Source organism: Chlorocebus sabaeus, chromosome 3, assembly GCF_047675955.1.
Source record: "Chlorocebus sabaeus isolate Y175 chromosome 3, mChlSab1.0.hap1, whole genome shotgun sequence".
Taxonomy (NCBI): Eukaryota; Metazoa; Chordata; class Mammalia; order Primates; family Cercopithecidae; genus Chlorocebus; species Chlorocebus sabaeus.
The window spans coordinates 36,364,095-36,376,318 of NC_132906.1; positions in this window are offsets into that span (position 1 = coordinate 36,364,095).

The window sequence follows — 12,224 nt, forward strand, 5'->3', positions numbered from 1 at the left end:
ACTACACATACGTACAAACACAAATTTCTTCCAATAGAACAGCAGGAAATTATTTTCTTGAGTGCCATAAATAAAAGAAGTTTCTTCTCTCTCCAAACAATTTTTAAAGCCAACCAAATTGTTCAGAAGGGATAAACCTATATTTATAAATATAGTTAGACTTTTATTTTGACTTTAAACTCACTCTTGGAATCTTTTTCTAAGAAGATTTTCAAAGAATGAATGAATATAATTTGTTTATTATTCTTAAGAATAAATTCAATACCAACAACTCTTTTTTATTTTTACATGACATCTCATTGCACTTATCATATAATGTAGCAAATATAATGACCAGATTATGTGTCTGTGTCCCCCATTACATTGTAAGTTCCAGCAGGGCAGAGCTGGCCTCATTCACCTTTGCATTTTCAGTATCAAGCACAGCTCCAAGTACTAACAGATTTTTAGTGTACAAGTATTGAAAGAAACTTAAATAGATAAAATGTACTATATTCTTTGTGTTTTAAATTCACCTATCATATTAATAATCATCAGACTAATATTTCTACTTAGAAATTCCAAGTAATACAGTAACAACTCAGATTCTAGTAATGAATTATTATATAGAATCACAATAGAATCTTAGAACGAACAAAACTCAGAAGTCATCTAGTCCAACCACCACTCAGTACACAAATTGCTCTTCTAGTGATGGAGACAATAATAAGTAACTTCACATATTTCTGAGTAAACTCCACTACTTAATTTTGTTTTCCAATATTTAGCCAAAAATCTTCACACATATAAATTTTACTCAGAAATATGATCAGTTTTCTACTTTCTTTCATACAGAGCTCTTTTCCTCTCTCCAAGTCTTCACATTTTATTGGCATATTGGCATTTAATCAACTAAAACTCTTATTTTTTCATGTTTGGTACAGTCAATGCAAGTATAGTTATTCAAAACATAAACAAGTGTGTGTGTGTATCTGTCTGTGTGTGTTTTCAAAGAAATCACACATAGGTCTATTAAACATTTCTGTTTTCTGTCATGCAGGATTAACTGTGCCTCTCTCTTTAATACAATTTTAAAAGTTGCTAAGTACTTCTAATTTTTTAGATTTTACAGTGTCTAGATTCTAATTACTGATAAAGGTGATATACAAAACAGAACAAAATCAGAGCTCCCCCAGTTTAATGATAATCTATCATGTTTGGGTACAAGTTATATACCCAACTACATTATCCTAGTTTTTGTCCTTTATCTTTGGAAATAGAGCAATAGATGTTGTCACCATGCCAAATTGAAAAACATTTACATTTGTGATTTTCCTTTACTTTCTCATTTGAAAAAGCAAATAATTCAGATATGTCAATTGATAGGTGAATGTAAGATCACTGTAAAATATCTTTATTTGCAGGGTATCATAAGTGGATAGTTTTAAAAGTTGTAATCTGTTATGTTTAGATTATAAGGACCTTCATATTAATTTGTTTTGGAATATTTTTCTGTATTTGAATATTTTCGTGTTCATTTAGGTGGGTAATTACACCCAGCTGGGCGTCTCTTAGTATGTATTGGACTGTCTGCCATTCTCCGCACAGTAAATGTAATGTGTATCTTCATCTTACACCCCTCATCCATATGCTTTGCAAATTTTTGACAATCCCCACATAGTATTTCCAAGATAGCAAACTAAATCTCTATAATTAATTATGAAACTTTTCCAAAACTGTTGCATAAATTTTGGAACCGACTTTTTCCCTCTGTCTCATGGTAGAAAGGGAAAATTGATGCATTTCAATTACCAAGGGTAGCCAACACAAAATGTCATTGAATTTATCTATCTCCGACTATAAATGGGAATTTCTCTGGTTTTTATTTTGGATTCTGTAGACCCACAGAGAAACGTTACCTCTGTGCAAGTCACCAACACACCCTTAAACAAACACATACACATGTACACATTCACACACTTATGTACCAATACACATACATATCACCTCTGTATCATTTATACTATTCATAGTTACTCAGTGGGCATATTCATGTGTCAGTTGAACAAGAAAGAGTGCTTGTTTCTAGAAAATTACTTAGGAAAATCCTTTAGGTACTGTTGAAATCAGCTATTTTACTTTACAGTTTTATGTACTGTTTACTTAATGATTCATTACTGCTCATTCCTTCACAATATAAAGCTTTAGGACAAACTTGCTGGAAAAACACAGATAGGCAGCTGATGTTCTAGAGGTATACAGTACCTTTGGCATCACCAGATACATTCAAACAGCGTATACATCATCTAACGTTAGGTTAATATAGAATGTCTTTAATAGAAATACCAGAAATTGCTGGAAATGTCTTGTCTTTTCTGTGTATGAGTAAGACTTAGAAAAAGAGACAATGAAAAGATTAAAGAAAAAGACGAAGATGCATGATGCCTAGTTCTCAAAGAATGTGAAAGAAAAGCACAAACAACTCCATAGTACCATAAAAATAAGTCTTGGTGAGGCTAAGAGATCAAAATTCCAAAGTTCTCACATTACAGAAGAGAAACTGATGATCATAGGGATTCAATATGACAGAAACTATCAGTGGCACTTTCTTGACTTTAAACAAACTTTATTATATGATGATTGCTCATTTTATTTTTGTGAGTAGTACACATGTTATGTGAAGTTAGAGCATGCTGAAAAGCACATGAACAAATAAGCACTGATGTCTAACTAGTGGTTGATAAAACCTTAACACCTCCAGAATTATGGATAGATACTTTTCCTTTTATATAAACCCTAAGTGGTAATATTGCCTGGAAAAGGATTTATTCTAGTTCATCAGCATTAAAAAAGGCTTGATGTAGCATAAATGTGGATAAATATCAAACATATTATTGCTACTACCAGCTATGCTTCACAGTGTAAGCAAAAGCTTTCTTCTACTTTTTAAGTGCCTATATTTAATGTATTTACTGTTAATTTTATATTTAGACATTTTCCAACTGAAATTTATGGCTTAAGATGTTTTGTAGATTAAAATTCTACCTGTCATTAGGAAGAGTAGCAAATGACCAACTGAAGTCATGTTTGAATAGAAGAAAATGAGAAAAAAATGCAAGTCTCAACTGCTGAAAAAAAAATATTGTCTTAATGTGAGTTCTGATGCTAGACAGGTGAACAAATTTTTTTTAAAAATTGCATATATGGAAATTATGTGCCAAATTCTTATTTGATATGGCTTGGCTGTGTCCCAACCCAAATCTCATCTTGAATTGTCACTCCCATAATCCACATATGTCATGGGAGGGACCCTAGTAGGAGGTAATTGAATCATGGGAATGGGTTTTCTTGTGCTATTCTTATGATAGTGAATAAGTCTCATGAGATCTGGTGGTTGTATACAGGGCAGTTTCCCTGCACATGCTTTCTTGCCTACCACCATGTAAGACATGCTTTTGTGTCTCCTTCCTTTCTGTCATGATTGTGATTCCTCCCCAGTCATTTGGAACTGTGAGTCCATTAAACCTCTTTTCCTTTATAAATTACCCAGCAGCGGGTGTTTCTTCATAACGGTATGAAAATGAACTAATACAGTAAATTGGTACCAGTAGAGTGGGGTACTGCTATTAAGATAACAAAAAATGTGGAAGTGACTCTGGAACTGGGTAATAGGCAGAGACTGGAACAGTTTGGAGGGCTCAGAAGAAGACAGGAAGATATGAGAAAGTTTAGAGTTTCCTAGACACTTAGTGTCTAATTTCCTAGACACTTATTGAATGGTTTTGACTAAAAAGTTCAGGCTGAGGTCATCTCACATGGAGATAAGGAACTTATTAGGAACTGGAGCAAAGGCGATACTTGCTATGTTTTAGAAAAGAGAATGGCAGCATTGTGCCCCTGCCCTAGAGATCTATGGAACTTTGAACTTGAGAGAGATGATTTAGGACATGTGGTGGAAGAAAATTCTAAGCAGCAAAGCATTCAAGTTGTGACTTGAGTGCTCTTAAAAGCATTCAGTTTTATTCATTCACAAACATACAGTTGGGTAATTGAAACTTATGTTTAAAAGGGAAGCAGAGCATAAAAGTTCAAAAAATTTGCTGCCTGACAATGTGATAGAAAAGAGGAACCAATTTTCTGAGAAGAAATTCAAGCCTGCTGCAGAAATTTGTGTAAGTAACAAAGAGCCAAATGTTAATTACCAACACAATGGGGAAAAATGTCTTCAGGGCATGTCAGGGTCTTCACTGCAGCCCCTCCCATAACAGGCCCAGAAGCATAGGAGGAAAAAATGGTTTCATGGGCTGGGCCAGGCCCAGGGTCTTGGTTAGTTCAATCTTGGGACTTGGTGCTCTGTGTCCCAGCCATGGCTAAAAGGGGCCAACACACAGCTCAGGTCATTGCTTAAGATGGTGCAAGCCCTAAGCCTTGGTGGCTTACACATGGTGTTGGGCCTGGGGGTGCACAGATGCCAAGAATTGAGGTTTGGGAACCTCCCCCTAGACTTCAGAGGATGTATGGAAACTCCTGAATATCCAGGAAAGGTGTGCTGCAAGGGCAGAGCCCTCATGGAGAACCTCTGCTAGGACAGCAGAAGGGAAATGCATGGTGGGAGTCCCTACACAGAGTCACCACAAGGGATACTGCCTAGTGAAGTTGTGAGAAGAGGACCATTGTCCTCCAGACCCCAGCCCTAGAATGGTAGATTCATCAACAGCTTGCACCATGCACCTGGAAAAACTGCAACCACTTAACGCCAGCCCACAAAAGCAGTCAGGAGGGAGGCTGTGCCCTGCAAAACCACAGGGGCAGAGCTTCCCAACCAAGACCATGGGAACCATCTCTTGTATCAGCGTGACCTGGATGTGAGACATGGAGTCAAAGGAGACCATTTTGGAGCTCTAAGATTTGACTGCCCAGCTGGATTTTGGACTTGTATGGGGCCTGTAGTTCCTTGGTTTTGGCCAATTTCTCCCATTTTGAATGGGTGTATTTACCCAATGCCTGTAACCCCATTGTATCTAGGAAGTAACACACTTGCTTTTGATTTTGCAGGCTCATAAGCAGAAGGGACTTGCCTCGTCTCAGAAGAGACTTTGGACTGTCAACTTTTGAGTTAATGCTGAAATGAATTCACTTTGGGGGATTATTGAGAAGGCGTGATTGGTTTTGAAATGTGAGGATATGAGATTTGGAGGGGGCTGGGACTGAATGATATGGTTTGGCTGTGTCCCCAACCCAAATCTTATCTCAAATTATAGTTCCCATAATTTCCACATGTCATGGAGGGACCAGGTTAGAGGTAATTGAGTCATGTGGTGGGTTTTTCCCACGCTATTCTCATGATAGTGAATACGAGATCTGATGGTTTTATAAAGGACAGTCCTCCTACATGCTCTCTTGCCTGCTGCCATGTAAGATGCACATTTGGTTCTCCTTTTCCTGCCACCATGATTGTGAGGCCTCACCAGACATGTGGAAGTGTGAGTCCATTAAACCTCTTTCTCCTTATAAATTACCCAGTCTTGGGTATCTCTTTATAGCAGTATGAAAATGCATTAATACATCATCCCATGGGTTTTTCCAGCTATTGTATATGGGAAGAGTCTATTTTAAATAGAACATATGTAATTCAAGAAATAAGAGAAAAAGACAGATCATGAATGCTTACTATATTCCTTCATTAGCAATTATAGATCCTGATATTAGCTGAAGATAGTTAGATCATTACGATTATAAAACATCCTGAGACTATCAAGGTGACACATAATATGCTGAGGAACAATATTCACAAAGGTTGTAATAATAACAAAATGATGGCTGGCGACTTCAGCATTTTTAGTTTCCTGTTGTAATCTATTTAAAAGCTTTTATTTGATAATTTGATGTGCTTCTGGGATGAAAAATTAAGGTATGTAAGTGACAGAGAGACCATTAAGAGAAAATTCTCTGAGAGAAAGAAACACTGACAACTATCAAAGAACCAGAAATTACCATCTGAAAAAAAATAGTTGATAACATTTGAATTACTTATCCTTGAATGGAAACAATAAGATGACTTAATAACTTCCTTTGGGCACAGAAAATATTTTTATAAAGATAACTTTCCTGTTTGCTACAAATAAATATTAATCTTCTACTTGAATGAATTTTTGATCGTCAGAGATGGGTGAAAATGGACAGTACCAAAGACATTATCAGAACAGAATGAATGTAAAAAGTGCTTACTCAAGAGCAATTAAGAACAGAGTTGTTTGTGATCTCAGTTATTCCAGATACATAAACATGGAAATCATTTAACATCTTAGAGATTCCTTACCAATAAATTCAGGATATTGATGAGATGCTGCTTAAGAAAACATTTGATTTTAAAAATGTACTCCTCTGATCCAGTTGATATGGCTTGGCTGTATCCCCCAACCCCCCCCAAATCTTGTCTTGAATTCCCACGTGTTGTGGCAGGGACCCGGTGGGAGGTAATTGAATCATGTGGGCAGGTCTTTCCTGTGCTGTTGTCATGATAGTGAATAAGTCTCATGAGATTTGATGGTTTTAAAAAGGGAAATTTGCCTGCACAAGCTCTCTTTTCTTGTCTGTCACCATGTGAGACATGCCTTTGACCTTACGCCATGATTGTAAGGTCTCCCCAGCCACGTGGAACTGTAAGTCCATTAAACTTCTTTCTTTTGTAAATTCCCCAGTCTCCGGTATGTCTTTATCAGCAGTGCGAAAACAGACTAATACAGTAAATTGGTACCAGCAGAGCAGAACACTGATGAAAAGATACCTGAAAATGTGGAAGTGACTTTGGAACTGGGTAACAGGCAGAGGTTGGAACAGTTTGGAGGGCTCAGAAGAAGATGGGAAAATGTGGGAAATTTTGAAACTTCCTAGAGACTTGTTGAATAGCTTTGACTAAAATGCTGCTAATGATATGGACAACAAAATCCAGGATGAGGTGGTCTCAGATGGAGATGAGAAACTTGTTGGGACCTGGAGCAAAAGTGACTCTTGTTAGGTTTTAGCAAGGAGACTGACAGCATTTTGCCCCTGCCCTAGTGATCTGTGGAACTTTGAACTTGAGAGAGATAGTTTAGGGTATCTTGCGGAAGAAATTTCTAAGCAACAGAGCATTCAAGGGTATTTGGGTGTTGCTAAAGGCATGAAAAAAAAAAAAATTTCTGAGGAGAAATTCAAGCTGGCTGCATAAATTTGTTTAAGTAACGAAGAGCCAAATGTTAATCACCAAGACAATGGGGAAAATGACTCTAGAGCATAACAGAGACCTTTGTGGCAGCCCCTCCCATCACAGGCCTGGAGGTTTAGGAAGAAAATGTGGTTTTGTGGGCCGGACCAAGGGTGTCTCTGCTGCGTGCAGTCTAAAGACTTGGTGCCCTGCATCCTAGCCGCACTGGCCATGGCTGAAAGGGGCCAATGTAGAGCTTGGGCTGTGGCTTCAGAGTGTGCAAGCCCCAAGCCTTGGCAGCTTCCAAGTGATGTTGAGCCTGGGAGTCCACAGACGTTAAGAATTGAGATTTGGGACCAGGCGCAGTGGCTCATGCCTGTTATCCCAGCACTTCGGGAGGCTGAGGCCAGCGAATCACCTGAGATTGGGAGTTTGAGACCAGCCTGACCAACATGGAGAATCCCCGTCTCTACTAAAAATACAAAAATTAGATAGATGTGGTGGTGCATGTCTGTAATCTCAGCTACTCGGGAGGTTGAGGCAGGAGAATCACTTGAACCCAGGAGACAGAGGTTGTGGTGAGCTAAGGACCTGCCATTGCACTCCAGCCTGAGCCACAAGAGTGAAACTCGGTCTCAAAAAAAAAAACAAAAAACAAAAAAAACTGACATTTGGGAACCTCCCCCTAAATTTCAGAGGATGTATGGAAACACCTGATGCCCAGGCAGATGTTTGCTGCAGGTGGGACTCTCATGGAGCACCTCTGCTAGGGCAGTGCAGAAGGGAAATACGGGGTTGGGGCCCCCAAACAGAGTCCCTACTCTGCCACCACCAAGCAGAGCTGCGAGAAGAGGGCCACTGTCCTCCGGAACCCAGAATGGTAGATTCACCGACGGCTTGCACCATGCACCTGGAAAAGCCGCAGACACTCAATACCAGCTCATTAAAGCCGTCAGGAGGGGAGGCAGTACCCTGCAAAACCACAGGGTCAGAGCTGCCCAAGACAATGAATAGGAACCTGTCTCTTGCATCAGCGTGATCTGGATGTGAGACATGTAGTCAAAGGAGACATTTTGGAGCTTTAAGATTTGACTGCCTTGCTGGATTTTGGACTTGCACGGAGCCTGTAGCTCCTTGGTTTTGATCATTTTCTCTCATTTAGAATGGTTGTATTTACCCAATGCCTGTATCCCCATTGTATCTAGGAAGTAACTAACTTACTTTTGATTTTACAAGCTCATAGGTGGAAGGGACTTGCCTTGTCTCAGATGAGACTTTGGACCGTGGACTTTTATGAGTTAGGGCTGAAACGAGTTAAGACTTTGAGGGACTGTTGGGAAGGCTTGATTGGTTTTGAAATGTAAGGACATGAGATTTGGAAGGGGCCAGGGGCTGAATGATATGGTTTGGCTGTGTTTCCACCCAAATCTCATCTTGAATTCCTACCTGTTGTGGGAGGGACCTGGTGGGAGGTAATTGAATCATGGGGGCAGGTGTTTCCTGTGCTGTTCTTGTGATAGTGAATAAGTCTCTCTAGATCTGATGGTTTTAAAAAGGGGAATTTCCCTGCACAAATTCTCTTCTTTTGTCTGCCGCCATGTGAGACACGCTTTTGATCTTCCGCCATGATTGTGAGGCCTCCCCAGGCACGTGGAATTATAAATCCATTAAATCTCTTTCTTAAATTCCCCAGTTGCGGGTATGTCTTTATCAGCAGTATGGAAACAGACGACTACATCAATGGACCCTAGTATTGCATGCAATGAAGATGCTGTAAGTTCTATGGTTACTGTGAAAAGAGCTAAATATGAGATGACCTAAACTTTGTATAATCATTGTTCTGCAAATATTTACTAAATATTAAGCATATAATAGTCCAAATGCAAAACAAAAGTTGAATAAGTTGATCAAATAGAACTCTTACACTCCATAATCTAGGAATAACTAATTACCTCAGATTCCTTACACATCTATATATATATTCCAAATCAGGCATATATAGTTTGCTATGCAGAATTATACATAGGTCCATTGACAAGTTACATCAGTTTTAACAAAACACTTTAAAAATATTTGGTATGTGTAGACAAATAAAATGTATTGTTATGCACATACACATACCCAGGAACATTTTAAAAATTGTGATTTCTCTGAAATTATTATTGAGAATGATAGGACAAAACTGAGGTATGTGCCGTATTCTGGAAGCTACTACATAAGAAGTGAAGTCTGCATTTGAATCAATTTTATTTTGTCTCTGTTATACAGGGTTAGGAATGTTTATGTACTTCTGCCACTCTATATGTCTTTAGCTATTTAAAAATAAATGCCCTGTAATAACTTTGTCTTCAAATTTATCTTTACCTTCCCTTAATTTGTATGAAGGATTTATGTTGTGATAACCATCTTCTGCCAAGATGTCATATAAAATTTGAATCCATCTGGATTCTTTCACTATTCTGGGTACAAATCACAAGTCCATAAAATTATGATCTCTCAGGCCTAATGGGTCTAACCACCACTCTCTCCAACCCTCAAGAAGAGTATCTGTTTTGCCACATAATTGAGTTATGATGTAAGAAGGAATTTACTATTATATTTTCAATTAACTAAAGCACATCTTATTCAATGTGTATAGTTTTTAGCAAAGATTCAGAAGATAACATAATATCAAAGTAATCTCATTATATTCTGTCTACCAGATCAGTCTTTGTTACATTACACCAGGAACAAAATATTGTAGGTCTCAACTTTTAAGGAATATTCTGGCATTGACTTAAATGGCTGCAACACTAAGCATACTATGAATAGCAGCGACGAAAGCAATGAAGAGGAAAAACGTGATCTCCAAGCAACTGGTTGCATAGAAATAATCATTATGAATGCAGCAGAAGGTTTTAAGAACTCAGCATCATTTCAGGATACCATGATGGACTGAGTAATTCAGTCTAAGAAAATAGATTATCTATTTACTGGATGATACTTATAATAACGTCAGTGTTTTCAACCTACTCTTTATTGTTCGAGTAAAGTGGCAAGAGGCAGAAGACACAAGAAAGTAGAAAGCAGAAAACAAAACAAAAAAAGGTAAAATTTAAAAAGTTGAAAATCCTCACAAACAAAACTAAAGAGAATAGCAAATGGTAGAAGTCTTGAGAAGACAGTGCTGGAAGCACCTGTGGGAAAAGATTCGAGTGATACCTTTAAAACTGCACTGGTATCTGTGATAAACGGACACTATAAATAAAAGCAAACGTTGTGAGCTAGAGCAGATAAGAAAATAGCCAGTAATGACAGGAAAGAGAGGAAGTGTTTACATTTGTAGGGGAATAAAAGTTCACATTCACTCCTCAATGTGTGATATGACTTGGGTGTTACTCAGAACACATGGCCGAGAAAGAGATCAACTACATGTAGAGGTGTATCCTGCTGTTCACATGAGAATTATTCATGGACTATAGTCATTTCTAATCTAGCCCAAATTTAGAATCACCTGAAAAACTTTTAAAAATGTGAATGCTTGTTTCTCAACTCCAAAAGTTCAAATACAATTGGGCAACTGTGTTCTCCACGTTATTCCAACTTAAAGGCAGATTGGGAACCAGTAGGGTAAACCATCTCATCCTATGTACTAAAGATTTGGATGCATCTCTATAGCCACAAACACAGCATGCCATGATAAATTAAGAAGATACAAAATGTAGGAGTGTGTGGTACATTTTTAAAAAGGCATCCATTTAAAACATTTAAATGTATGCAGGGTGTTTCCCTCTTCCAATTTTCTTTCAACAACAGATTTTGGATGACTAGCTTAATTGTAATTTAAATACTATTTGCATGCATTATTTATATTCATCTAGCTATTTTGTCTTTGGAATTATCATTTTACTTATGGATTGAAATAGTTTGAAAAATTGAGTCCATATTTAAAAGTAAATATTAAGAGCAAAGCAAAGTTAAAACTTGGTTGTAAAGTTTATCTTCCATTTGTTAAACTTTGTTAGGTATTTGTATCTTATATGAATTAATGGTAAATAATTATCTTAATATTATTCTTTTTTCAATAACCTTGTTTATTTTAGAATAGTTTCATATTTATAAAAAGTCCTGGAAATGAATTATTATATATCCCAAGCCCAGTTTCCCTTATTATTAATATACACTTGTCACAATTAAAATACAAACATTGATACATTACTATTATTAATTGAAGTCCATAAGTTACTCTATTTTCCTTAATTTTTACTTGTCATCACTTCTCTATTTCAGGATCCTATCCAGGATGCCCCATTACATTTAGTTTTAGTGTCTCTTTTGGCCTCTCTGCAGTGATTGTTCGCAGACTTCCTGCTTTTGATGATCTCAACAGTTTTGAGGATTATCGATCAATTATTTTGGGGAATGGCTTCACTAGGGTTTGACTGCTATTATGATTAGATTTGTGTTATGGATTTTGGGGAGGAAGAGCAGATAGGTAAAGCACAATTCTCATCACATCATATCAAGGGTAACTAGTATAAACATGACTTATCACTGTTGAAGTTAACCAAGCTTGAGGTAGTGTTTGTCACTTTTCACCACTGTAAGTTACTCTTCTCCCCTCTTCTCTTTCTGTACTGTACTATTTCAAAGAAATTTGCTATGGGCAAGCAAACCCAAATAAACAAAGAAAAAATAGGAAAACATAATGGTAGGAGAATGCCAAAGGGACATCAAATCCCATTGCAAGAACTCCTAATGACCAATGCAGGAAACACTCAAATAAGAAAATTAATGAAGTGGTTTGGATTGTAACCTAGAATACAAAACAAATATCAGTCTGTCCATACTGACACAAATAAGTTATTGAATAAATAAGTAAATAGGGATAACAGAAAAATCTGTTGAACAGAAGAATTCCAAAGAATTTATGTAGCTGCACTATTCTCAGGAGTTGGGGCATAAGTTCCTCTCCAATTAATTGTGAGCTGCACATCATTCTGTTATTTTTAAAAACTTCTTATTAAGGCACAATTTTCTAGTTTAGCAGTCTATAAATACAGTTCTATCGCTAAAATCT